The 25,617-nt window shown below is 33.9% G+C and overlaps 1 long non-coding RNA gene across 3 annotated transcripts; it reads right to left on the bottom strand.

Annotated features, from left to right (window-relative positions):
* Positions 1-4,602: 4,602 nt before the first annotated feature.
* LOC131806879 (uncharacterized) lies at positions 4,603-5,879 on the bottom strand. 3 transcript variants are annotated; one of them, XR_009344209.1, is made up of 6 exons: positions 5,823-5,879; positions 5,607-5,760; positions 5,391-5,544; positions 5,115-5,324; positions 4,899-5,052; positions 4,603-4,836 (listed from the first exon to the last, which is right to left on the bottom strand). It is a non-coding gene; the product is annotated as an uncharacterized LOC131806879 (long non-coding RNA). The 3 variants fall into 3 exon arrangements; XR_009344208.1 differs by having other exon boundaries at positions 4,604-4,836; positions 5,387-5,544; positions 5,823-5,877; XR_009344207.1 differs by lacking the exon at positions 5,115-5,324 and having other exon boundaries at positions 4,605-4,836; positions 5,823-5,868.
* Positions 5,880-25,617: the final 19,738 nt, after the last annotated feature.

Here is a 25,617-nt window from a genome sequence, read left to right as displayed (position 1 = left end):
CTCTTGAAAAATGAAAATTGGATAATAAAAAGAAAATGCGAAATATGCATCGGATGTTGGAGGGAAATTTTGTAATTGTTGATTTGTATTGAAGAACAAGACACCTGGAGCTTAAGGTACGGTCACACTGAGCAAATATTTGATTGAAATTTGTTTTCCCATATTTGACTGAACAAATGTGAAATTCATACAGAGTTGATTCGATGTTCACATTACAGTCAAATATTTGACAGATTTTGTTTGTTCAAACGGTCACCAAATAACGTCAAATAGTGCTATGGGTAAACATGTTTGACACATGTTCACATTCGTAAAATATATTTTCCCAATAAATTGTTTGATCAAACTGTGAGGAAACATAAATTTATTTGGCCGAGAGAAATGACAGAGAGAGTGAAAGAGAGACATAAATATAATGGATTTTCGGGTATAATTTATTTGGAGAAGGGAAGCAAATGACCAGCTGTTGTGGAATAAATTCCTTGTCAGAACATTTTTTTGCATTTTTGTATGTTTGTATCACGGTAGAAGAATACTGGTAGTCGCATCGACATAGCTGCTGGGACAATGAACTGACAAAACAATAATGAATAAAATATTATTAAAATTTGTAAAAATTGTTGAAAAATACACATCATTGCGTAAAAGAAAACATAGAGAAATCTTCTTATTTTTGTCAAAACATTTCAAAATGTTTGACATATCAATGTTTCAAGCGTTGATGCATCTACCTATATCCTATTCCTGAACCTGCAATAATCTACTAGTTTGTCAATTTCTTCGATATAATAAAGGGAAAATCGGTAATCGTAGTAAAAACTTTTACATCTAGCAGTTCTGGAACAGACCATATATTAAATTTTTACTAAACATTCAAATTCAGTTAATTCAAAAATATCAAATAAACAATACCACCCATTGTATTCGTTTGCTTTTCTATTCATTAAACATCATGTTACAAATGCTCCTGTTCTTAAAGCAAAATGCTGCCCAATGTTTTAAACTGATATTTTTGTCAATATCTAGTATCCATTTAAGATACCGCTTAATTTACAAGTTAGCGTGGCTCCAGGTAACAGGAGAAACAATCAGTTTCTGCAAAGGCAGAGACTAATAAGAAAATTCAAAAAAAAAAATCGAGGCATTAAAAAGGCAACAGCCGGATGCGCGCAACAGGCAAGAACGTTATGGCCATCAATGGCCGAATACTCACAGCAGACAAGAACGTTATGGCCCACAACATTCGCATTATAATCAAGTGCAACAATACCGCTGCACACAATATCCAGAACCAACATTCCAGCAACACTCTCAGCAGTTTGTGGCACAGTACTTTCCATCAAATTTGTTCCCAACATTCCAACCTAATTTTTTCCACACTCCACAACAGCCGATGCATTTACAGGCACAACAACACCACATAGTGCAGACAGCAAGTGCATATCCAGCACCAGCAGTCGCAACAACAGCAACAGCCAGTGGCACAACATTTTCAGCCACAGCTGTCGGAACACACAAACCACCACTATGTACAAATCCAACAACAGCCAGTTTCACATCATATCCAGCACCAGCAGTCGCAACAACACCAACAGCCAGTAGCACAACATTTTCAGCCCCAGCTGTCGCAACATACAAACCACCACTATGTACAAATCCAACAACAGCCAGTTTCACATCATATCCAGCACCAGCAGTCGCAACAACACCAACAGCCAGTGGCACAACATTTTCAGCCACAGCTGTCGCAACATACAAACCACCACTTTATAGAAATTCAACAACAGCCTGCCACAACGAAAGCGTCATCCCCTACAACCCTCGTCTTTTAATAATTTATCTACCGAATTGGAAAATCTCAATTTGAGGCAGAGTAAAGACAGTGATCGCGTAACGGATGTGGAATCAAGCCATGAAAATGAGGAAAATAATGAAGGTGGTACATCAGAAGGTTTTCTATAGAAGCGAGTTTTTTTTTTGTTTTTGAATTAATCTATTTTTTAGTTTTTTTTACATACGTTTTTACATTGATTCTTAAGTTTTCGTTTTTCTTATTTTTTTACTACAATTAGTAATCGTTTTTTCGTTTTAATAAGATTAATTATGTTAGATATGAATATTTTATAAGCATATTCGTTTTTATAAGATATGAAATAAATATTTTATAACTCGTAATTTGCCCTCTTTTCTCATTTCAAAATCAGAGCTATTATAAGTAGATAATACTAATTTCGTTCTACAGAGGTTGTTATAAAGTATACACTAATTTGATTTTCTACACTGTTGCGAAAAGACTTAAAAAATACAAAATGTACAATATACGATTTGGTATATCAAATTGAAAAAATTGTGTGCAATATAAAAAACAAGTTAAAAAGTATCAGTCGGTTCTATGGACAGATGTATACCCTCAATGTCCGTTTACTCAAATACATATTTCAACATGCTTGACTTGGAAAGGTTCCAAAAGAATAGGACAATATTATAACGTGCCAGATTTGGACTTTTTGTTTGTTCCAAACCCAGCAATTATTTACTGCTTTTTGCTTTTTTTCAATACCTCAAAGGAAAATTAGTTATCTTATTAAATAGTTTTAAATCCTTGCATTTCTGTAACAGAGCATACATTGAGTACTTCCTCTACTACATATAAGATAGATATGTGATAATTGTCGAAAATGTTGAAATGTGCTGGATGTAACATACATAGTTGGCCGAAGTGTCCCACCTCATCCATAATGGATAAGAATAGTGCAAAATTTAAAGAAAAACGAACAGTTATTATCAATTTTATGCTTATATTTATAGATTTAAATTTTTTGTGGCGGACATAGCAAAAGGCTGATAAATCTTATATTCACATCAATAGTGGGATTCTCTAACTCATTTTTTGAGTTACCGACAAAAATCTTTAACTTCGAAATCCAAAATCTGGATATAAACAATAAGTTAAAGTTGACAACATTGGTAGGTCTTACATACTACTTTGATTTCATCGCTAACTTTCCGAAAAAACTCGTAATTACCGAAATTATAAGCATTTCAATTTCACTGACTTTTGTCGGTAACTCAAAACAAAATTCCACTATTGATCTCTGGTTGACAGAAATATTTTAATATACCAAGTTCACATAGAATCACTGACTTGTTCCGCATGTTATGAGAGCTATAAGTATTTGAAATTGTGATCATTTGTGGCGGAGGTACCAGAATAAGACCAATATCCAACATCTTCATACCACATCTTGTTATTCCGAAGTGTAAAATTTGAAGAGATTCGGATGCTTATTTTGCCTTTTATTACCGTTTAGTTCTATATATATCCCATCTTCACATCGATCATGTGTCATCAATATTGGGATGCGTCAAATAAAGAGAATCCGATGCATATTTCGCATATTGTTTTCATTATGCAATTTTCAAGTTTCTGTCTGAAAAGGTGAAGAATTTTATTAAAATTAAACAATAAAAATTCACAAAAATATATACCTACCTAAAGGTAAGGTCACATTGAGCAAATATTTGACGAAAAATGTCAAATATTTCTTTGTCACAATCTGACCACCAAATATTATTTGACGGTAAATACAAAAACAGCTGATTTTGGGAAAACAAAATTATTTGCCAGAAAACAAAAATTTGACCAGTGTGTCCATTATGTGAACACCTATGATCAATTATTTTCCTCTTTTTTGGTCAAACATTTATTTGACGGTGCAAATGTTTTGTAAGGTCAAACAAGGAAAACTATCAGTTTAAAACATTGGGCAGCATTTTGCTTTAAGAACAGGAGCATTTGTAACATGATGTTTAATGAAAGAAAAGCAAACGAATACAATAGGTGGTATTGTTTATTTGATATTTTTGAATTAACTGAATTTGAATGTTTAGTAAAAATTTAATATATGGTCTGTTCCAGAACTGCAAGATGTAAAAGTTTTTACTACGATTACCGATTTTCCCTTTATTATATCGAAGAAATTGACAAACTAGTAGATTATTGCAGGTTCAGGAATAGGATATAGGTAGATGCATCAACGCTTGAAACATTGATATGTCAAACATTTTGAAATGTTTTGACAAAAATAAGAAGATTTTTCTATGTTTTCTTTTACGCAATGATATGTATTTTCAACAATTTTTACAAATTTTAATAATATTTTATTCATTATTGTTTTGTCAGTTCATTGTCCCAGCAGCTATGTCGATGCGACTATCAGTATTCTTCTACCGTGATACAAACATACAAAAATGCAAAAATAATGTTCTGACAAGGAATTTATTCCACAACAGCTGGTCATTTGCTTCCCTTCTCCAAATAAATTATACCCGAAAATCCATTATATTTATGTATCTCTTTCACTCTCTCTGTCATTTCTCTCGGCCAAATAAATTTATGTTTCCTCACAGTTTGATCAAACAATTTATTGGGAAAATATATTTTACGAATGTGAACATGTGTCAAACATGTTTCCCCATAGCTGACTGTTTGAACAAACAAAATCTGTCAAATATTTGACTGTAATGTGAACATCGAATCAACTCTGTATGAATTTCACATTTGTTTAGTCAAATATGGGAAAACAAATTTCAATCAAATATTTGCCCAGTATGACCGTACCTTAAGCTCCAGGTGTCTTGTTCTTCAATGCTTTTTATTACCGCTCTGTTATTCAAAATGCTGACTCGTTGTGGAGGAGGTTGAACATATATCCCATTTTCACACCGATCATGTGTCATCAATATTAGGATGCGTAAAATTTGAAGAGAATTCGATGCATATTTCGTATTTTGTTTTTATTATCCCATCCATGACAATACAACTCGTGTTTCTGTCTGAAAAGGTGAAGAATTTTATTAAAATTAAACAATAAAAATTCACAAAAATGTATACCTACCCAAGCTTCCGGTGTCCTGTTCTTCAATACAAATCAACAATTACAAAATTTCCCTCCAACATCCGATGCATATTTCGCATTTTCTTTTTATTATCCAATTTTCATTTTTCAAGAGTTTTTCTCCCATCCATGGCAATACAATTCGTGTTTCTGTCTGAAAAGGTGAAGAATTTTATTAAAATTAAACAATAAAAATTCACAAAAATATATACCTACCTAAGCTCCAGGTGTCTTGTTCTTCAATGCTTTTTATTACCGCTCTGTTATTCAAAATGCTGACTCGTTGTGGAGGAGGTTGAACATATATCCCATTTTCACACCGATCATGTGTCATCAATATTAAGATGCGTAAAATTTGAAGAGAATCCGATGCATATTTCGTATTTTGTTTTTATTATCCCATCCATGACAATACAATTCGTGTTTCTGTTTGAAAAGGTGAAGAATTTTATTAAAATTAAACAATAAAAATTCACAAAAATGTATACCTACCCAAGCTTCCGGTGTCCTGTTCTTCAATACAAATCAACAATTACAAAATTTCCCTCCAACATCCGATGCATATTTCGCATTTTCTTTTTATTATCCAATTTTCATTTTTCAAGAGTTTTTCTCCCATCCATGGCAATACAATTCGTGTTTCTGTCTGAAAAGGTGAAGAATTTTATTAAAATTAAACAATAAAAATTCACAAAAATGTATACCTACCCAAGCTTCCTGTGTCCTGTTCTTCAATGCAAATCAACAATTACAATATTTCCCTCCAACATCCGATGCATATTTCGCATTTTCTTTTTATTATCCAATTTTAATTTTTCAAAAGCTGTTCTCTCATCCATGGCAATACAATTCGTGTTTTTGTCTGAAAAGGTGAAGAATTTTATTAATATTAAACAATAAAAATTCACAAAAATGTATACCTACCCAAGCTTCGGTGTCCTGTTCTTCAATACAAATCAACATAACAATATTGCAATAACAATATTTCCCTCCAACATCGATGTTAACGATAGTTTGGTAACGTGCACATATTATAGGTAGTTCCCTCTAACATTTTTCATATGTCTAAATGTATTGCACATTACCAGACTATCGGGAAAAACATCGATGTTAGTGATAGTTAGGTAATGTGGCATGGTGCAATAACGAGGTAGAACAGCTTCGTAAAACTACAGAAACACAGCCTTAAGGCTATACCCGCTACCTGAAAGAATTATTCAAAATTATAGGCAACAAATTGTTTTCATTTTTTGATATTTTTTGTCCTCTTCTAAAATGAATCAAATAAAGCGAAAGATGAATGAAATGCCTGGATGTTCTCACATAATTGCACATTACCAGACTATCGGGAAAAACATCGATGTTAGCGATAGTTTGGTAAAGTGCACATATTATAGCTAGTTCCCTCTAACATTTTTCATAAGTCTAAATGTACTGCACATTACCAGACTACATGAGAGTTTGGTAATGTGCGCAGATTTACCATGGTACAATAAGGAGGTAGAACAGCTTCGTAAAACTACAGAAATACAGCCTTAAGGCTACACCCGCTTCTTGTCAGAATTATTCAATATTACAGGCAAGAAGTTGTTTTCATTTAATTGATATTTTTTGTTCATTTCTAAAATGACTCAAATAACGCGAAAAATGAATGGAATGTCTGGATATAAATACGGAAAGCTCTTGCTGCACAGTGGGCCATTTATGTTTCCCTCTAGAAAACACTTGACTTTAGGAAAAATATTTTTAAAAAAAAAATCTGCCCGATTAATCTTTCAGGAGTGTTTATATCTCAAAAGTACACCTCATGGGCTTTCCAACGTGCTATTTCATGAGCTTGCACTATTTTTAGTTTTCGCACAGTGGGACTCGTTGATAACTTTTGAAAAATAAGAAAAATCAATTTTTCTCTAATTTTCCACGATCGATTTGGCCAAGTAATAGCGTTTTAGAAAGCTCTTGGAACGGCCTTTCCTGCAGTCCCATTCATATGCGTGCACTATTTTTTATTGCTGCACAGTGGGACATTTTATGTTTCCCTCTAGAAAACACTTGACTTTAGGAAAAATATTTTTTAAAAAAAATCTGCCCGATTAATTTTTCAGGAGTGTTTATATCTCGAAAGTACACCTCATGGGCTTTCCAACGTGCTATTCCATGAGCTTGCACTATTTTTAGTTTTCGCACACTGGGACTCGTTGATAACTTTTGAAAAATAAGAAAAATCAATTTTTCTCTAATTTTCCACGATCGATTTGGCCAAGTAATAGCGTTTTAGAAAGCTCTTGGAACGACCTTTCCTGCAGTGCCATTCATATGCGTGCACTATTTTTTATTGCTGCACAGTGGGCCATTTTATGTTTCCCTCTAGAAAACACTTGACTTTAGGAAAAATATTTTTTAAAAAAAATCTGCGTGATTAATCTTTCAGGAGTGTTTATATTTCGAAAGTACATCTCATGGGCTTTCCAACGTGCTATTCCATGAGCTCGCACTATTTTTAGTTTTCGCACAGTGGGACTCGTTGATAACTTTTGAAAAATAAGAAAAATCAATTTTTCTCTAATTTTCCACGATCGATTTGGCCAAGTAATAGCGTTTTAGAAAGCTCTTGGAACGACCTTTCCTGCAGTGCCATTCATATGCGTGCACTATTTTTTATTGCTGCACAGTGGGACATTTTATGTTTCCCTCTAGAAAACACTTGACTTTAGGAAAAATATTTTTTAAAAAAAATCTGCCCGATTAATCTTTCAGGAGTGTTTATATCTTGAAAGTACACCTCATGGGCTTTCCAACGTGCTATTCCATGAGCTTGCACTATTTTTAGTTTTCGCACAGTGGGACTCGTTGATAACTTTTGAAAAATAAGGAAAATCGATTTTTCTCTAATTTTCCACGATCGATTTGGCCAAGTAATAGCGTTTTAGAAAGCTCTTGGAACGACCTTTCCTGCAGTGCCATTCATATGCGTGCACTATTTTTTTATTGCTGCACAGTGGGACATTTTATGTTTCCCTCTAGAAAACACTTGACTTTAGGAAAAATATTTTTTAAAAAAATCTGCCCGATTAATCTTTCAGGAGTGTTTATATCTCGAAAGTACACCTCATGGGCTTTCCAACGTGCTATTCCATGAGCTTGCACTATTTTTAGTTTTCGCACAGTGGGACTCGTTGATAACTTTTGAAAAATAAGAAAAATCAATTTTTCTCTAATTTTCCACGATCGATTTGGCCAAGTAATAGCGTTTTAGAAAGCTCTTGGAACGACCTTTCCTGCAGTGCCATTCATATGCGTGCACTATTTTTTATTGCTGCACAGTGGGACATTTTATGTTTCCCTCTAGAAAACACTTGACTTTAGGAAATATATTTTTTAAAAAAAATCTGCCCGATTAATCTTTCAGGAGTGTTTATATCTTGAAAGTACACCTCATGGGCTTTCCAACGTGCTGTTCCATGAGCTTGCACTATTTTTAGTTTTCGCACAGTGGGACTCGTTGATAACTTTTGAAAAATAAGGAAAATCGATTTTTCTCTAATTTTCCACGATCGATTTGGCCAAGTAATAGCGTTTTAGAAAGCTCTTGGAACGACCTTTCCTGCAGTGCCATTCATATGCGTGCACTATTTTTTATTGCTGCACAGTGGGACATTTTATGTTTCCCTCTAGAAAACACTTGACTTTAGGAAAAATATTTTTAAAAAAAATCTGCCCGATTAATCTTTCAGGAGTGTTTATATCTCGAAAGTACACCTCATGGGCTTTCCAACGTGCTATTCCATGAGCTTGCACTATTTTTAGTTTTCGCACAGTGGGACTCGTTGATAACTTTTGAAAAATAAGAAAAATCAATTTTTCTCTAATTTTCCACGATCGATTTGGCCAAGTAATAGCGTTTTAGAAAGCTCTTGGAACGACCTTTCCTGCAGTGCCATTCATATGCGTGCACTATTTTTTATTGCTGCACAGTGGGACATTTTATGTTTCCCTCTAGAAAACACTTGACTTTAGGAAAAATATTTTTTAAAAAAATCTGCCCGATTAATCTTTCAGGAGTGTTTATATCTCGAAAGTACACCTCATGGGCTTTCCAACGTGCTATTCCATGAGCTTGCACTATTTTTAGTTTTCGCACAGTGGGACTCGTTGATAACTTTTGAAAAATAAGAAAAATCAATTTTCCTCTAATTTTCCACGATCGATTTGGCCAAGTAATAGCGTTTTAGAAAGCTCTTGGAACGACCTTTCCTGCAGTGCCATTCATATGCGTGCACTATTTTTTATTGCTGCACAGTGGGCCATTTTATGTTTCCCTCTAGAAAACACTTGACTTTAAGAAAAATATTTTTTAAAAAAAATCTGCCCGATTAATCTTTCAGGAGTGTTTATATCTCGAAAGTACACCTCATGGGCTTTCCAACGTGCTATTCCATGAGCTTGCACTATTTTTAGTTTTCGCACAGTGGGACTCGTTGATAACTTTTGAAAAATAAGAAAAATCAATTTTTCTCTAATTTTCCACGATCGTTTTGGCCAAGTAATAGCGTTTTAGAAAGCTCTTGGAACGACCTTTCCTGCAGTGCCATTCATATGCGTGCACTATTTTTTATTGCTGCACAGTGGGCCATTTTATGTTTCCCTCTAGAAAACACTTGACTTTAGGAAAAATATTTTTTAAAAAAATCTGCCCGATTAATCTTTCAGGAGTGTTTATATCTCGAAAGTACACCTCATGGGCTTTCCAACGTGCTATTCCATGAGCTTGCACTATTTTTAGTTTTCGCACAGTGGGACTCGTTGATAACTTTTGAAAAATAAGAAAAATCAATTTTTCTCTAATTTTCCACGATCGATTTGGCCAAGTAATAGCGTTTTAGAAAGCTCTTGGAACGACCTTTCCTGCAGTGCCATTCATATGCGTGCACTATTTTTTATTGCTGCACAGTGGTCTATGTAACTTTCTTCCATTAAAAAATAATCGGTATGATGACGAAAGTTTTTTTATTGAAACACCTTTAAATTAGTTATTTTATTTTTTTATACTTATAATTATGTTCATTATCAGGTACAAACAGGAATAAATACAAATTTAAAAAAAATTGCATTTTTGTTTCGCATCTTCAAAAATCGTTTTTATTTTACCCCTACCAAAATCGTTTTTATTTTCCGCATATCTGTTATACACTGTTATACAACAGAAAGTGCGCCCAGACTGGGAGTTGTCTTCGCTAGTTAAAATCGTTTTTATCTTCTCCGACAAAATGTTGACATTTTCAAAGAAAATAACTTACTGCAGAAAAAGTGAAAGGATAATCCAATTTTCTCCAAATTTGCAAATCCTAATATTTGCATCAGTGCTAGGTCATGTACGAAAATAAACAATATCGGTCCACTCCATCAAGTACCTCCCCCACAAAGGGTCAACATTTTGAATAATTATAACTCTTATAAAATTTGGAGTAAGTGTCTGTTTGTCTTCAAATTATACATTATTAACCTCAAAAATATCTGCGAACTCCTTCTGGTACCTCACCCAGAAAGGGTCACAAATTCCAATACTTTTATCTGTCATAACTTGCGAAGCAGGTCAGCGATTCTTTACAGCTTGCTATATCTCAATATTTATGATTTTCCATAAAATTGGATATTAATATTCGATTTTCTTGTAATCTTGGCCATACAAATATTTTTATCTGTACTAGTTGAAGTATGAAAATGGAATACTTCTGTCGACTATATCTGGTACCTCACGCACATTTTAATATTTTCTTATTATTACATACCTCATAAAAAGTGAAGGAAGTAGTCGATATAGTCCAAACCTGGCCCATTCCTTCGGAACCTACTCCATAGAGGGACAACTATTTGAATAATCATAACAGAAGTCAAAATATATTTAAATAATCGAACATTAGCTTGGAGTATACATCTGTCGATAAAACCGACTGATATTTATTAAATTGTTATACTAAATGTCTACATTCCACCTTTAGCCATTTGTTCAAAAGCAATTTTTCCAAATTTAGTACAATTTAGTACAGTTCTTAAATGTAGTATACGTTCCCAAAATCGTTACCCTATAACAACCCTACTTCCCAAACTTTAATACAAAATTTCAAAATTTTACCTTCACCTCACACAAAATTACCGTAATACCAAATTTCAGATTTTAAACTCTATCCCTCCCCAGTTACCAAATTTAATACTATTTAGTACTTTTCATACTTTTTAGTACGTATTAATTTACATCACCACCTTCATATATTAACATCATTGCACAAAAAGTTATCCTTACACGAAATTTTAGATTTCCAACTCTATTCCTTTCCCAAATTACAAATGTCCCTATTCCTTCCCCGATTTCACGTTTATAGTGCATCAAATACGTTATACAAGCCAACATTTGCTCAATTTTAGCACATAGGATTGAAAAAGCATATACATGGTGAGATAAAAAAAAAAACTGCAACAAAGTCAAACGCCAAAATTTTTACATTTTTTTTTAAATTTTATTGAATGAAAGCAAACAATGTCGGAAATAGCATCAAGCTTTAGAATAAGTTTAGATTTGCTCGAGTTGGTCACCTTTGGCACGAATTATGTCCTTCAAATGGCCAATGAAAACGTCACACGCTACCCAAATGTTGCTCTGCGATATTTTGGCCCATTCCCGGCGAAGCGCTTGCTTGATCGACGCTTTTTAGTGCCAGCCTTGCTTTCCAAAGTACTCCAGACACAATAGTCCAACAGATTGGTATCCGGTGACTTTGGTGATCATTGTGCGCTGGAAATGAAGCGAGGAACCTCATTTTGTAACCATTCTTGGGTGGCGCGTGCTGAGTGCGATGATGCTGAATCCTGTTGGAATGTCCAAGGTCTGCGGACAAAATGTTTGCGAGCCCAAGGCTTTAATACACCCTCCAGAAAATTGTTGCGATAATATTCGGCATTTATTCTGATGTCGGAGAGCGACCATCGGCTGTTACGGCGGGCCACAATCATCACCATGGTCGGCGCTTGAGTTCTGGTGGCCAACCGAATGTGCACATTTTCAGCTGACCTCTTTGGTAAGTAAACACGATCATTTTGTTTGTTTACAAACTGCTGGACAACGAATGTTTTTGGTGGCTCATCGGAGAAAACCAAATTCGGCAGTTCACCACTTTCGGCCAAGCGAAGCAACTTTTAGCTCTTTTGAGTCTATTTTCTTTCTGCTGCGGTGCAAGTTCAAGTTCAATGGCTTTACCCCGAGCTCATTTTTCAATATTTGCGAATGGAATATTGTGATTTTTGCTCAGGTCACGAGCCATTTTTCGGTCACAAAGACGGGTTTCGATCAGGTCGCTTCTTTGCTTTTCGAACCATTTCTGCTGATATAGCTGTTTTCTTCCGTCCACTTCCTTGACGTCGGACTTCGCTATCAGTATCGTGGTAATGAGCGATGGTACGAGACACAAAAGATTTATTCACATTTAAATGCTGGAGTGCCCTAACGATAGCCACTTGTTGTTTTCCAGCCAAATATATAGAAATCACACTTGAATTCCACCACGAATAACTTTTTCTTGAAAATTCTCACCAAAATGCTTTTGTACGCTTGTAATCAATATAATGAGCTATCACTGGGATAATTTTAACAGCAGTCGAACGAGTGGCTTAGAAATGACAGCAGTCTGAAGTTGGCTGCAGTTTTTTTCATATCACCCTGTGAGTAGGTATATTAAATTTGATAGGTACCATATATCAGATACAGTTCAGAAATGTATCTGCCAAATTTTGTCGCCAAATGTATAATATTAGCCCAAATGATATAAATTTTAGGGAAGACTACCAAATGAAGCCCAAAATCAAGTATATTTGGCGAAAATCGGTTTATATTTAACTATAGCTCCTATGTATATGTGTCATATGATTTTATATGTAAATCACACAAAACCGTATGTACACTCCATAATAAGGATTTTCAGCACAAACTGCAAGTGATATAAGATTCTAAAAAGACGATTGCTAAGTTTTGTCGAGATCGATTCAGATTTGAATCCCAAGTATATACTTCACTCTAATTTAATGTAAATAATACATCAGGCACGCTACAATTGTCCAATTAGTTGTTTCATCCGTGGTTATATTTAAGTGTTCTAAAGCACATTACATTTACTACATATCAATGATGTTTGGTTCGAGAGGTCACATACAAAATAAATTTATCTTAGTTTAGTGGAAATCGATAAAGATATTGCTTTTAAAGGTTAGTTTCAACCGACTTTAAATATAAACCGCTCTAAAGTCTTAAAGTCGGCACCGCCCGACTTTTGTCGTTCCTTACTAGTAGGAACAGATCAGTCTTTTGTCTGCAGGCAGGTCAAGTTCGAAGATGGGCTATATCGGTCCACGATATTGTATAGCCCCCATATAACGGTACCCCCCGATAATCGGTATTTTGATGATTGTAACCAAATTTGTCAAAGGAATTGTCTGAAAATCCACGAAAGGAGTTCCTACTAAGTACTTTATCGAATGGAATAGTATAGTCCATATAGGTCCACGATATGGTACATCTCAGGTCCAGGTCTTCGTATTGGCCCCATATATCAGTACCTCCCTATATTCTGTATTTTGACGATTTTAGGTACGATATTAAAGGTAGTAACTTATATTTTTTATCGATTTTTCGCATTTTTAATATTCTAGGCTTGGCCATAACATGTTTATAATTAATTAATTAATTTTCTGTTTTTGGCCATTGCATTCTATTTATTAAGTTTTTCGCATAATTAATGTGTGTTTTAAATCAAGTGACAAAACCTGTCACCCTCTGAAGATATTTCTATACATTTGTTCGTCACTGTACACATTTACATTCTGTGTAAACCAACAAGTGATTGTAAGTTATCCATGGTCAAAATAACAGAGCAGTTCGAACAACATTTCTGCACGACTGCAAAATTATGTAGAGCTGTTAAAATGCTTATTACCCCCATTTTTTACACATTCTTCGCTCCCCCGAGTGGGTGTTGGTATAAACAAAAATTCTCGTAAACACATGTTTCACACAGATACTTACCACCTGATTGAGAGTGGGTACCATGCGCGTGTGTAGGACTGTAAAGAAAAAAAACAATGTTGGGAGTTATGTCTTGCTGGCGTTGTTGTTGTTGAAGCTGTTACCATTAATCCTACATAGTCATGTATGCCAATGTTAAACTCCTGTAGTAAAATTCCATTCAGAATTTAGTAACACGTGTTGGCCAAAACGTTACACTGTCAATACAAAGCGGAAATAAAGTTGAAATGACCACGGTGTGGAGGAAAATATGACAAGGTTTGATTTAAAAAGCGAAAAAATCGCTTATTCCTTTAGAAGGAAAGTAGATAACACAAAAACTTTGAAAGCAGTAAGGAAAGTGTGAAAGTAGAGAGGTATCTGCTATAGGAGGTCTGATCATCAATTACTTTTTTGCCCCCTTCCTTACAGCCTACAAAATATTGTGGATCGGCGTAAAATTATAAGACGATTTTGCGGCGTCATTTCGTCTTTTGAAATCACCCCACGTCTTTAAATTATTAAATTTTTATACCCTCCACCTTGAAAAGGAGAGTATATCAACTTTGTCATTCCGTTTGTAACATCCATAAATATTCGTCATAAACCCCAAAAAGTAGATATATTCATAATAAGCATATAATACTAAGTCGATTTAAATATGTCGGTCTATCTGTCCGTCTGTCTGTTGAAATCACGATACAGCCCACATTATTTGACGTAGAGCGTCAACATTTAGCGGAACAATTTGCATTGTTTCTAAGATGGTTGGTATTGAACATGCGATACATCGGTCCTCGTTTTGGTATAGTCCCCAAATAATGGTGCCCCTCAATGTTCGGTATTTTTCCACGAATTTGTCTAAACATCGGTATTTGTGGGTCATAATGGCTTCCAGATCGTGTGACGAAACATTGTATGTATAGGTCAAAGTTTTGGTATAGCCCCCATATATAGGTACATCCCGATATTTGGTATTTTGATGATTTTTGCCTCATTTTTTGACGAAATATTGTGTGTATAGGTCCATATAACGGTACCTCCCGATATTCGGTGATATTTTTGCAAAACTTTTCACGGATTTGGTATTGGTATTTGTTGGTCATAATGTTTTCTATTGTAAAATTGTATGTATAGGTTCAAGTTTTTTTATAGCCCTCATACGGTACCTGCCGATATACGATATGTTGATGATTTTTGCACATTTTTCACGGATCTGTCTAAAAATTGGTATTTGTATTTCACAATGGGTTCTAGCCCGGTGGCAGAACATTAAATATTTAGTTCCACGTTTTCCTATAGCGCACATATTACGATACCCACCAATAGTCGGTATTTTAATAATCCTCGTCACTTTTACGCACACATCCATAGAGGTTCCCGTTTAGGTATGGCCCCATATAACGGCCTCATTCTCTTTATGGTTTTTTGATAAGTTTAACTGCATTATCCAAACGGTCTTACTGGTATACGAAGTATAAAGTGAATCACTCTTGAATTCAGATACTTTTATATAAAAATGTTTCATTTACCCTAAGGTGGAGAGAATTAAAAGTTCGGCCCGGCCGAACCGTACACCACAAGGTGGTCAGGGTATTCTGTTTTTGTGCATTTGTTGGTAAAGGCAAAAGGAAACGAGATAGACCCATAGTTCCTTTTGATGATCTGCATAGAATCACATTCTGAGTCGATTTATGCCTGACCGTCTGTCTGTCCATGTATTTTTGTAAACAAAGTACAGGTCGCATTTATTACCCTATCCAGATGAAATTTTGCACAAATCATTTGTTTGACCCAAGGACGAAACCTATTGAAATTGGAGATAATCGGTCAAAACAACAAAATAGCTCCCATATATATCTTCGTCCGATTTGCCTTTTATTTTGCAACAAAAGCGTAATATAAGCCTGAAAATAAGTATGCAAAATTTGATCGAAATCGGTTCAGATATAGCTATAGCTCCCATTTATATTGTTCATCCGATTTGTTATTTTTGTCCTCCGCAGCCGTAATATGCACCCTGTAACAACAATATTTGGGGAATTTTATAAAATAACAGCTCAGAAATACATTTGCTAAATTTTATCGATATCGGTTCAGATTTGGATATATCCCCAAAAATAACTTCGTCCGATTTACCTTTTATTGTGCACCAAGCGTCTAATATCTGTCCAAATGGGATGGAATTTGACACTTACGGCCGAATTTGGTGAAGAGCGGTTCCGATATAGCTGTAGCTGTTCACCCGATTTGTTATATTTGTTACCCACGTAATATACTCCGATATTCATGCAGCTCAGAAATATCTTTGCTAAATTTTATCGAGATCGGTCCCGATTTGGATATAGCTCCCATATATATCTTTATCCGATTTCAAATTAATTGTGCACCAAATGGGTAATACAAGTCCGAATTTAAAAGATACAAATGCTTCGGCATATTTAGTCGTTTGAACTTTAAATTGTAATTATAATCATAGCGTGTATGATTGAATTCTCCCATAAAAACTTTTAATTGTTATGCGGAGCTCTACTAAATTAGCAAAGTGGTGTAAGGTACCATAAAGTCGGCCCCGCCCGACTATAAGACCTTTTTTACTGGTTTTGTAATAAGCACTATAGCCTATAACAAAAAATTACTAATCAAGGCCCAAGTCTTTGTATAGCCCCCATATAACGGTATTTTGATGATTTAAGCGACATTATTCACCAGAATTGTTTCAAATTTTTTATTTAAAGATCTTAGTGGACACTACAGCCTATGACAATAATTAGCTCACGTCTTCATATTACGGTGTTTTTCGGTATTTTTCGGTATTTTATGAAAATATTCAAGTTCCTTCAAACTAGTGGCGGGTATTAAGAGTTCGGCCCCTTTTTTTACTTGTTTATAAATAACAATTAAAATATTGCTAAGTTCGGCCGGGGGAACTCTTAATACCCTCCACCATTTGCAGGAAACTTTCAAAATATGAAAAAAATTTTGATTAATGCAGCTAAAAAATGAAAATTTAGTATATCATTTGATACCATTATATATGAAAACGTGGACCTATATGGACAATTTTAACCATAACTCTTTAATTAGTGAGTTTTTGGAATTTTCAGAATGTTTTAAATTTTCCTTTTTTAAAGTTGGCCATTTCATATTTTTTTGCCATAACCTCTTTATTATTGAGTTTTTCGCATTTTTACTGGCGATTTATTACTGGCGACGAATCATGGGTATATGTTTATGCCATAGAAAAGGTAAGACCGAAAAAAGCGCGAAAACTCGTTAGCGCGAATTAGTTCGTCAGGAACTAACCGAATAGTGGAAACCCCTTGTGGATTTTGCACAATGATAACGTACCAGCTCACACTTCGATGCTTGTGGGTGAATTTTGGCCAAAAATCGTTATCGTTATCAGAGTGTATTATTACTGCTTATTGACGAATTATATGTACTATTTAAAAAAAAAAAGCTTAAATTAACGGTTATGGTTTGTAGTATTTTAAAAGTCATCCCAAATGACAATGATACACAAACCTCTACTTTCAAATCTATTAAAAGCCCCAAAAAAAATGCAAATCCACTCATGATGCAAAAAACGGTTTTTTTGCAAATTACAAGAGCATCCTTTGAAATCGCTATGGATTGAATGCAGTTCTACATCACCATATCAGCATTCTACGTCAGCATACCCCAGCGGGTACTAACCACACAACCGGATATCCGCATCGGTGTTTTAGTTTACACTCAAATCCGTGGCTAGCAAACAATGCAAATCATTAATGTAAAATGGCACTAATCTGCGATGGATTTAGGGCGCGATTGGAGAAAGGGATATTAAAATGCAATAAAGTCTAAATGTACTGATTACTTTGGTTGATGGCAGAATGACAGTAACAAAACGTATAACTGTCGCTCACATCTCATTTTAATTGTTGAATATTGAAAATAATGATGTCATTGATATTGCTCTGTTTCAGAGCTATACTGTCAAAGAAAAGGTAAGTGGGTGGTTGATACAGATTCTACTTTTATATTTGCTAAAAAATAATAGATAGATAGCCAGAGATACACTACTCATAGTGCAACATGCTGTGTTGCCTCAGTGGACAAAAATCTAAAAATGACATGGAGATAAAATAGTTCCAGTAAGACGAATTTAAAATAATTTCAAAGACAAAAGATGTTAAAAAAAAAGTTTTTTCCTTTATAAAATATCAGTCCATAGTCCCTCACACCTTAAGTCAGTCTAGAAGCAAGTACATAAAATTTGGAGAAAATCGGTTCAGATATAGCTATAGCTCCCATATATATATTTCATCGGACTTGTTTTTTAAGTCCCTCACATTCGTAATATACATTCGACAACAATGATATTTGGTACCAGATATCTTCAGATTTAGATATAGCTCCCATGTTCAACCGATTTCGGGTTAATTGTGCATCATATGGTCAATATCTGTCCAAAATTTCCAAATCCAAAGAATTTGAACTTGGATCAGATATAGCTGTAGCTAACCTATATATTATTCGCCCGATTTGTTATTGTTGTCCCGCACATCCGTAATGTGAACTCCATAATATTGATATTCAGCAAAAGATTTTAAGTTTGTATATTATTATCCGATTTTGTACTAAAGGCCCTCACACCCGTTAAATGCACTCCAAAACAAATATATTTGGTGCCAGCTATCAGAGACAGCATACAACTACCTCTGCTAAATTGTATAGATATCAGTTCAGATTTAGATATAGCTCCCACATATATTTTTATCCGATTTCATCTTTGTTATGCAGCTAAAGTGTATATTACACTCAAATGGGATAGATTTTTGTAAAAATCGATTCAGTAAAGTTATAGTTCCGATATATATATATATTTCTATCTAAGGATACTCAAGATTACGAAATTCCTCCGTCACATCCGTAATGCGAACTCCATAAAATTGATATTCAGCAAAAGATTTTAAGTTTGTATATTATTATCCGATTTTGTACTAAAGGCCCTCACACCCGTTAAATGCACTCCAAAACAAACATATTTGGTGCCAGCTATCAGAGACAGCATACAACTACCTCTGCTAAATTGTATAGATATCAGTTCAGATTTAGATATAGCTCCCACATATATTTTTATCCGATTTCATCTTTGTTATGCAGCTAAAGTGTATATTACACTCAAATGGGATAGATTTTTGTAAAAATCGATTCAGTAAAGTTATAGTTCCGATATATATATATATTTCAATCTAAGGATACTCAAGAGTACGAAATTCCTCCGTCAAAGTAGTAGAAATCTATTCAATGTAGGAATACAATACATTAGTTCTTTCGGTTTCAAATTATCTTGATGTATGTTCTACCTACCTAAATTCCATATATGAACGTTTATTTTTAGCGTGTGCATCTACTCCATATGCATAGTGGTGTAGCGTACCATAAAGTCGGCCGGTCCACCTTTTGACCATTCATTACTGGTTTTGTCCAATCTTACGAAAACGAGTATCACTGTGCGAAGAGTTTCGCTGTTGCTTAGGAGGATCATCAGGCATATTTGGTGTGGATGGTTCACAAGGTCCTCGTTTTGTGAAGTGATAAATATTTCCATGTTATAGTTCGGCCGGGCCCTTCACACATTTTGAAGAAACTTGAAAAACTTCCAAAAATTCCTTCGAAATATACATCTGAAAGGAAAACCGTTATATAGAAGCTATACGAAGACGTGGTTCTGCATAAGTATTTTTTCATCGGCTGTAGTACCCTTTACGAACTGTAAATAGGAAATTTGAAACAATTCCTGTTAGTAATGTCGCTAATATCATCGAAACACCGAATAAAGGAAGGTGCCGTTATATGCGGGCTATATGAAGACGTGAACCTGCATGGGCAATTTTTTGTCATAGGCTGTAGCACTAATTACGAAATTTAGACACGAAATTTGACACAATTCCTATAATAATGAGGCTAATATAATCAAAACACCGAATATCGGGTTGTACCGTTGTTGTATTAACAATTCTCTTCCAGGCGGTATAGTACTCAAAAGGAACTACAAAACTAACATAAGTTAATCTCTAGACAATTACTTTGAAAACTTTGTCTATATGGGGTTTATACGATATCGTGAACTTATATAGACAATTCTCTTCCAGGGGTAAAGTACTCACAAGGAACTCCTTGTGTGAGTTTTCAGACAATTCCGTTGAATAAAGAGGCTAAAATAATCAAAACACCAAATATCGGGAGGTACCGTTATATGGGGGCTATATGATATCGTGGACCGATGTAGCCCATCATCGAACTTAACCTGCATGCACGCAAGAGATGTGCAAAACTTCAGCTTCTTATCTTAATTCGTTTTGACTCTAGCGTGATTACAACAGAAGGACAGACGTATGGACGAACAGGGCTAAATCGTGTTAGAAATTTGCCCTAACCAAGAATATATATTCTTTGTTAGGTATAATATTATTATTTCGATGAGTTACAAACGAAATGACGATCTAAATGTACCCTCCATATTATGTATAGTGGGGGGTATAAAAAGTACAACCTGCGAAAACTCTGACATTTAAAACATATGTACAAAAAAATTTTCACTTGTAATGTACAGGGTGAGATGAAAAAACTGTAACCAAATTCAGACTGCTGTCATTTCCAAGGCACTCGTCCGACAGCTGTTAAAATTATTCTAGTGACAGCTCATAATATTGTTTACAAACGTTATTCGTTATGGAATTCAATCGCAATATTCCATTCGGCAATTATTGAAAAGTGAGCTCGGGGTAAAGCCATTGAAATTCCAAAAAGTGCAAGAACTTATACCACAACAGAAAGAAAATAGACTCAAAAGAGCTAAAGAGTTGCTTCGCTTGGCCGAAATTGGTTTTCTCCGATGAGAAAACTTTCGTTGTCCACCAGTTTGAAGCAGTTAAGAACAATATTTTTAAAATAAAATCAGATTTAAATCAGCAATCCAAACGAGCGGTTGTGTTTTATTTCTCAGGAGTGAGATTTGGAACTGATCTCAACACAGAGTTGTTGGTTTCCCTTCTCACTTGTACTGGGTATGTTGCAGTTTTTTTATCTCACCCTGTATATATTTGCAAAGTTTGAACAAAACCGTAAGGTCCTTTCAGGTTCTTAGGGTAAATAATTGTAATTTTTTGTGGGGGAGGTACAACAAGGAGAGGATCAATAATGTCCATCTACGAACTCGATCTAAGTTAGGTAATAGTATTACGATGTACCAAGCTCGGACCAAATATGATACTCTCTGTGAGAGTTATCCTGCGCCCCAGCCAGACAGATGGACACCCCTTGATCGACTCCAAATGTTCTGAAACGTATTTGATGCAAAGAAACTTAGGGTCCAAAACCATTATTTTCATGTATCAAATGATATAAAGCCTGAGGGCATAATAAGTAATATCAAGTAAATTGGACTTAATTTTTTCCCACTGAAATATATATATATATATATATATATATATATATATATATATATATATGTATATATATGTATATATATATATATATATATATATATATATATATATATATATATATATATATATATATATATATATATATATGTATATATATATATATATATATATGTATATATATATATATATATATATATATATAATATATATATATATATATACACATATATATATATATATATATATACATATATATATATATATATATATATATATATATATATATATATATGTAACAATTACTTCAACTAGCGTAAAGTGTATGATACCGATTTCGACAGTGGTTGTTACCTATTCCGTAAAAACCATGTATATGGAGGTACCAGTATATGGAGGCTATAGTAAAACGCAGGACGCAGGAGTAGAACCTGTTACTAACGAAATGACAATAGTAATATATCCGCCAATATATATAAATATATATATATATATCTATATCTATAAAAGAGGAAAATGTTTGTATGTATGTTTGTTTGTTTGTTTGTTTGTAATTTATGGACTCGAAAACCGCTGAATAGATTTTCCTAAAAATTTCCATATATACTGCAACATCGCCTGAAATTAACATAGGCTATATACATTTTTGAATTTCCACTTGGAACTGGAGATATAGCATCAGAATCGGAGATGCCTCCCAAAAATTTAGATTTTATATGCACATATCTATTGATTGGTTGAAGTTACAGTCTCCAAATTCGGAATACGTAACGGAATTTGGAACAAAAATAAGTTTGCCAAATTATATTGTAATCGGTTCAGATTTGGATATAGCTCCCATATATATTTTCGACCGATTTCGTTTATTTAATGCCTCAAATACAATAAGAACGTTCGATTCCAATGAAATTTGGAATGTGTGACGGGATTTAATCCGAAAATAAATTTGTCAAATTATATTGAAATCGGTTCAGATTTGGATATAGCTCCCATATATATTTTCGGCCGATTTCAAGCATTTGATGCACCAAACACGCTTTGTATCCCCAATTTCAATGAAATTTGAAACGTGTGATAGATTTTATCTAAAAAATTGATTTCCCAAATTATATTGAAATCGGTTCAGATTTGGATATAGCTCCCATATACATTTTCGGCCGATTTCATGTGTGATGGACCAAACACGATATGTATTTCCAATTGTGATGAAATTTAAAATAAGTAACGGAATTGGGAGCCAAAATGAATTAGTCAAATTAAATTGAAATCGGTTCAGATTTGGATATAGCTCCCATATATATTTTCGACCGATTTCATGTATTAGATGCACCAAACACGCTATATATCTCTAATTTCAATGAAATTTGGAATGTGTAGCGGAAATTAGTACAAATATAAATTTGTCAAATTATATTAAAATCGGTTCCGATTTGGATATAGCTCTCATATATATTTTCGACCGATTTCATGTATTTTATGCACCATACACGATATGTATGTTCGAATCCAAAGAAATTTGGAATATATAACGGGACTTGATTAGAAAATAAATTAGTCAAATTATATTAAAATCGGTTCAGATTTGGATATAGCTCCCATATATATTTTCCGCCGATTTCACATATTTGATGCACAAAACACGATACGTATATCCGATTCCAATGAAATTCGGCATGAGTGGCTAAATTTGGTACAAAAATAAATTTGACTTGATTATAGCTCCCATAAGCGAGAGAGACAAAGTCTAGCACCAGAAAAAATTGCCAAATTATATAGAAATCAGTTGAGGTTTGCATATAGCTAACATTTATATTTCGGCCGATTTCATATATGTTATGCACCAAACATGATATATATGACCGATACCAATGAAATTCAGAATGTGTGGCGGAATTTGGTTACAATAATAAATGTGACAAATTTATTGGAAATTAGTTAAGATTTGGATATAGCTCCCATATATATTATCGGCCGATTTCACATATCCGACGCACCAATTTCAATGAAATATGAAAGGTGTGGCGGAGTTTGGTGTAAAAGTATTTTTTTTAATTATATTTAAATCGGATCAGATTGGGTTATGATTTTAATAAGAACCATTGACCCACAACGCCTTAGGCTAACACTAAAAAACAACACAATTGATTTGAAATACGCTTATTAAGGCGAAGTATGTTGCTATCTCGAATTCACTAATTGCAATAGAAATGCCACTCAACTTCAAAAGATTGCAGTTTACTGCACGCTTGGTATTTGCTATGAAATAAATAAATCCGAAGGACAAACCCTTCGTGTATGTATGTCATGTTACTGCTTTTCTAATGGTTTGGGTTATTTACACATTAAAGTAGTGCAATAATTTTTTTTTAATTTTTAAATTTGTTTTTTTGTTTAACCAACATATATTCGTAAATAAAATTTTGAATGCATATAAAATCAAAAGGGGTAGCGAAGCGCACCGGGTTCAGCTAGTATATATATATATATATATATGTATATATATATATATATATATATATATATATATATATATATATATATATATATATATATATATATATATATATATATATATATATATATATATATATATATATATATATCAGGACCTCCTTATTTTCAGTATTTCGACGATTTTAGGTACAATACCCACCGAAATTGTTTGAGATGTCGTTCGTAATGAAAGCTACAGCCTGTACAGAAAATTGTCTACACAGGTCCAGGTCTTTGTTTATGACTTTGGCTACATTATTCACCGTTTATCTTGTGATAAAAAATGCCTATGTAGGTGCACGTCGTACAGGCCCTAATATAACGGCTATATTCTGTATTTTTAAAATGAATTTTTGGCGAATGTTATCTTTTTCGAAAATTTTCAAATTCGTTCAAAATGGTTGAGGGTATTTACAGTTCGGCCCAGCCGAACTTACTGTTTTTTTACTTGTTAATTATTTAAAGCTCTAATACTATTTCCAATAGAATTTAAATATTGTTAATGAAGGCACTATCCGGATTAACAACCCATCAATACAAATTTAATTAAAACGGACAATATTTAACATATGGTCTGTTCTATGTCTAGCTCCACAGGAAGCGAAACTGTATATCAAAGACTAAAAGGGAAATCAGGCGTTTAAATAGATTTCCATTTTAATTATAACTATTTGTTACTGCGATAGAAATCTGTCCATCGGTTTCTGTATCAGTAGACAATTAATTGGATTCATGCTGTTAACGCTTCGTTGCAATCGATTTATTAAAAGGGACCCATGCGATATGGGATTACATTGGTGACTAAGTTGTGCTATGCGAAGGATGAACATCAAAAGGACATTACAGGAAATTCTTACAAAGAAAATTTAATAATTATTTTCTATTGTCATTGCTTACATAAAAGACAAGGCGGTAGGGAGAATGTTATTGTTTCTTTTCAGAGACTATAACAAGTAACCAAAGTAGGGAGACAACCACCATGTGAAACTCTATAAAACGCTACATTCATGTTTGGTTTATCCAGATCTTTTGACGAGCTATTGAGATTAATGATTGAAGTATTTTTTTAGTCTTCCCAAATACTAAAGTTCATTCTTTTATGTGCGATTATAGGAGATTAGAATTAATATATTCATTTTCAAAAAAAAAAAATAATAATAATAAATAAATAAATAAATAAACAAATAAAAAAGCTGTAAGTTTGGCCGGCGATCTTTGAAAACCCTCCACCATTTGGAACGAATTTGGCAATTCTCGAAAACAATAAAATCCGTTAAAAATTCTGTTAAAATCTAAAAAATGCCGAATGTGGCTTTTACATTAGGGTATATTCGACGACATGGACCTGCACAGGTAACTTTTGTCATAAGCCACTATAATATTCAAATGCGAATCTTGAAAAAAAATCGGTGAATAATGTAACCAAAATCATCAAAATATCGAATATCGGGGGTACCGTTATATGGGGACTATACGAAGACGTGGACCTACACAAACAATTTTCTGCTGTAGTATTCATTTCGAACTTCACATACCAAATTTGAAACAATTCCGATGAATATTGTCGCAAAAAAACATCAAAATACCGAATATCGGAAGTTACCGTTATATACGTAGACCTAGATGGCCCATTTTCAATACCAAAAGTCAACATTCAATACAAAAGACATAATACGTATTTGAGAAAAATGTTATCAATCAATTCGTTCGGAAGCTAGAGTAATTTCCACAGACGGATAGA

This window comes from Musca domestica, unplaced genomic scaffold, assembly GCF_030504385.1.
Source record: "Musca domestica strain aabys unplaced genomic scaffold, Musca_domestica.polishedcontigs.V.1.1 11, whole genome shotgun sequence".
Classification (NCBI taxonomy): Eukaryota; Metazoa; Arthropoda; class Insecta; order Diptera; family Muscidae; genus Musca; species Musca domestica.
The sequence above is the reverse complement of the archived record's forward strand: the minus strand, read 5'-3'. Positions and strand labels throughout refer to the sequence as shown.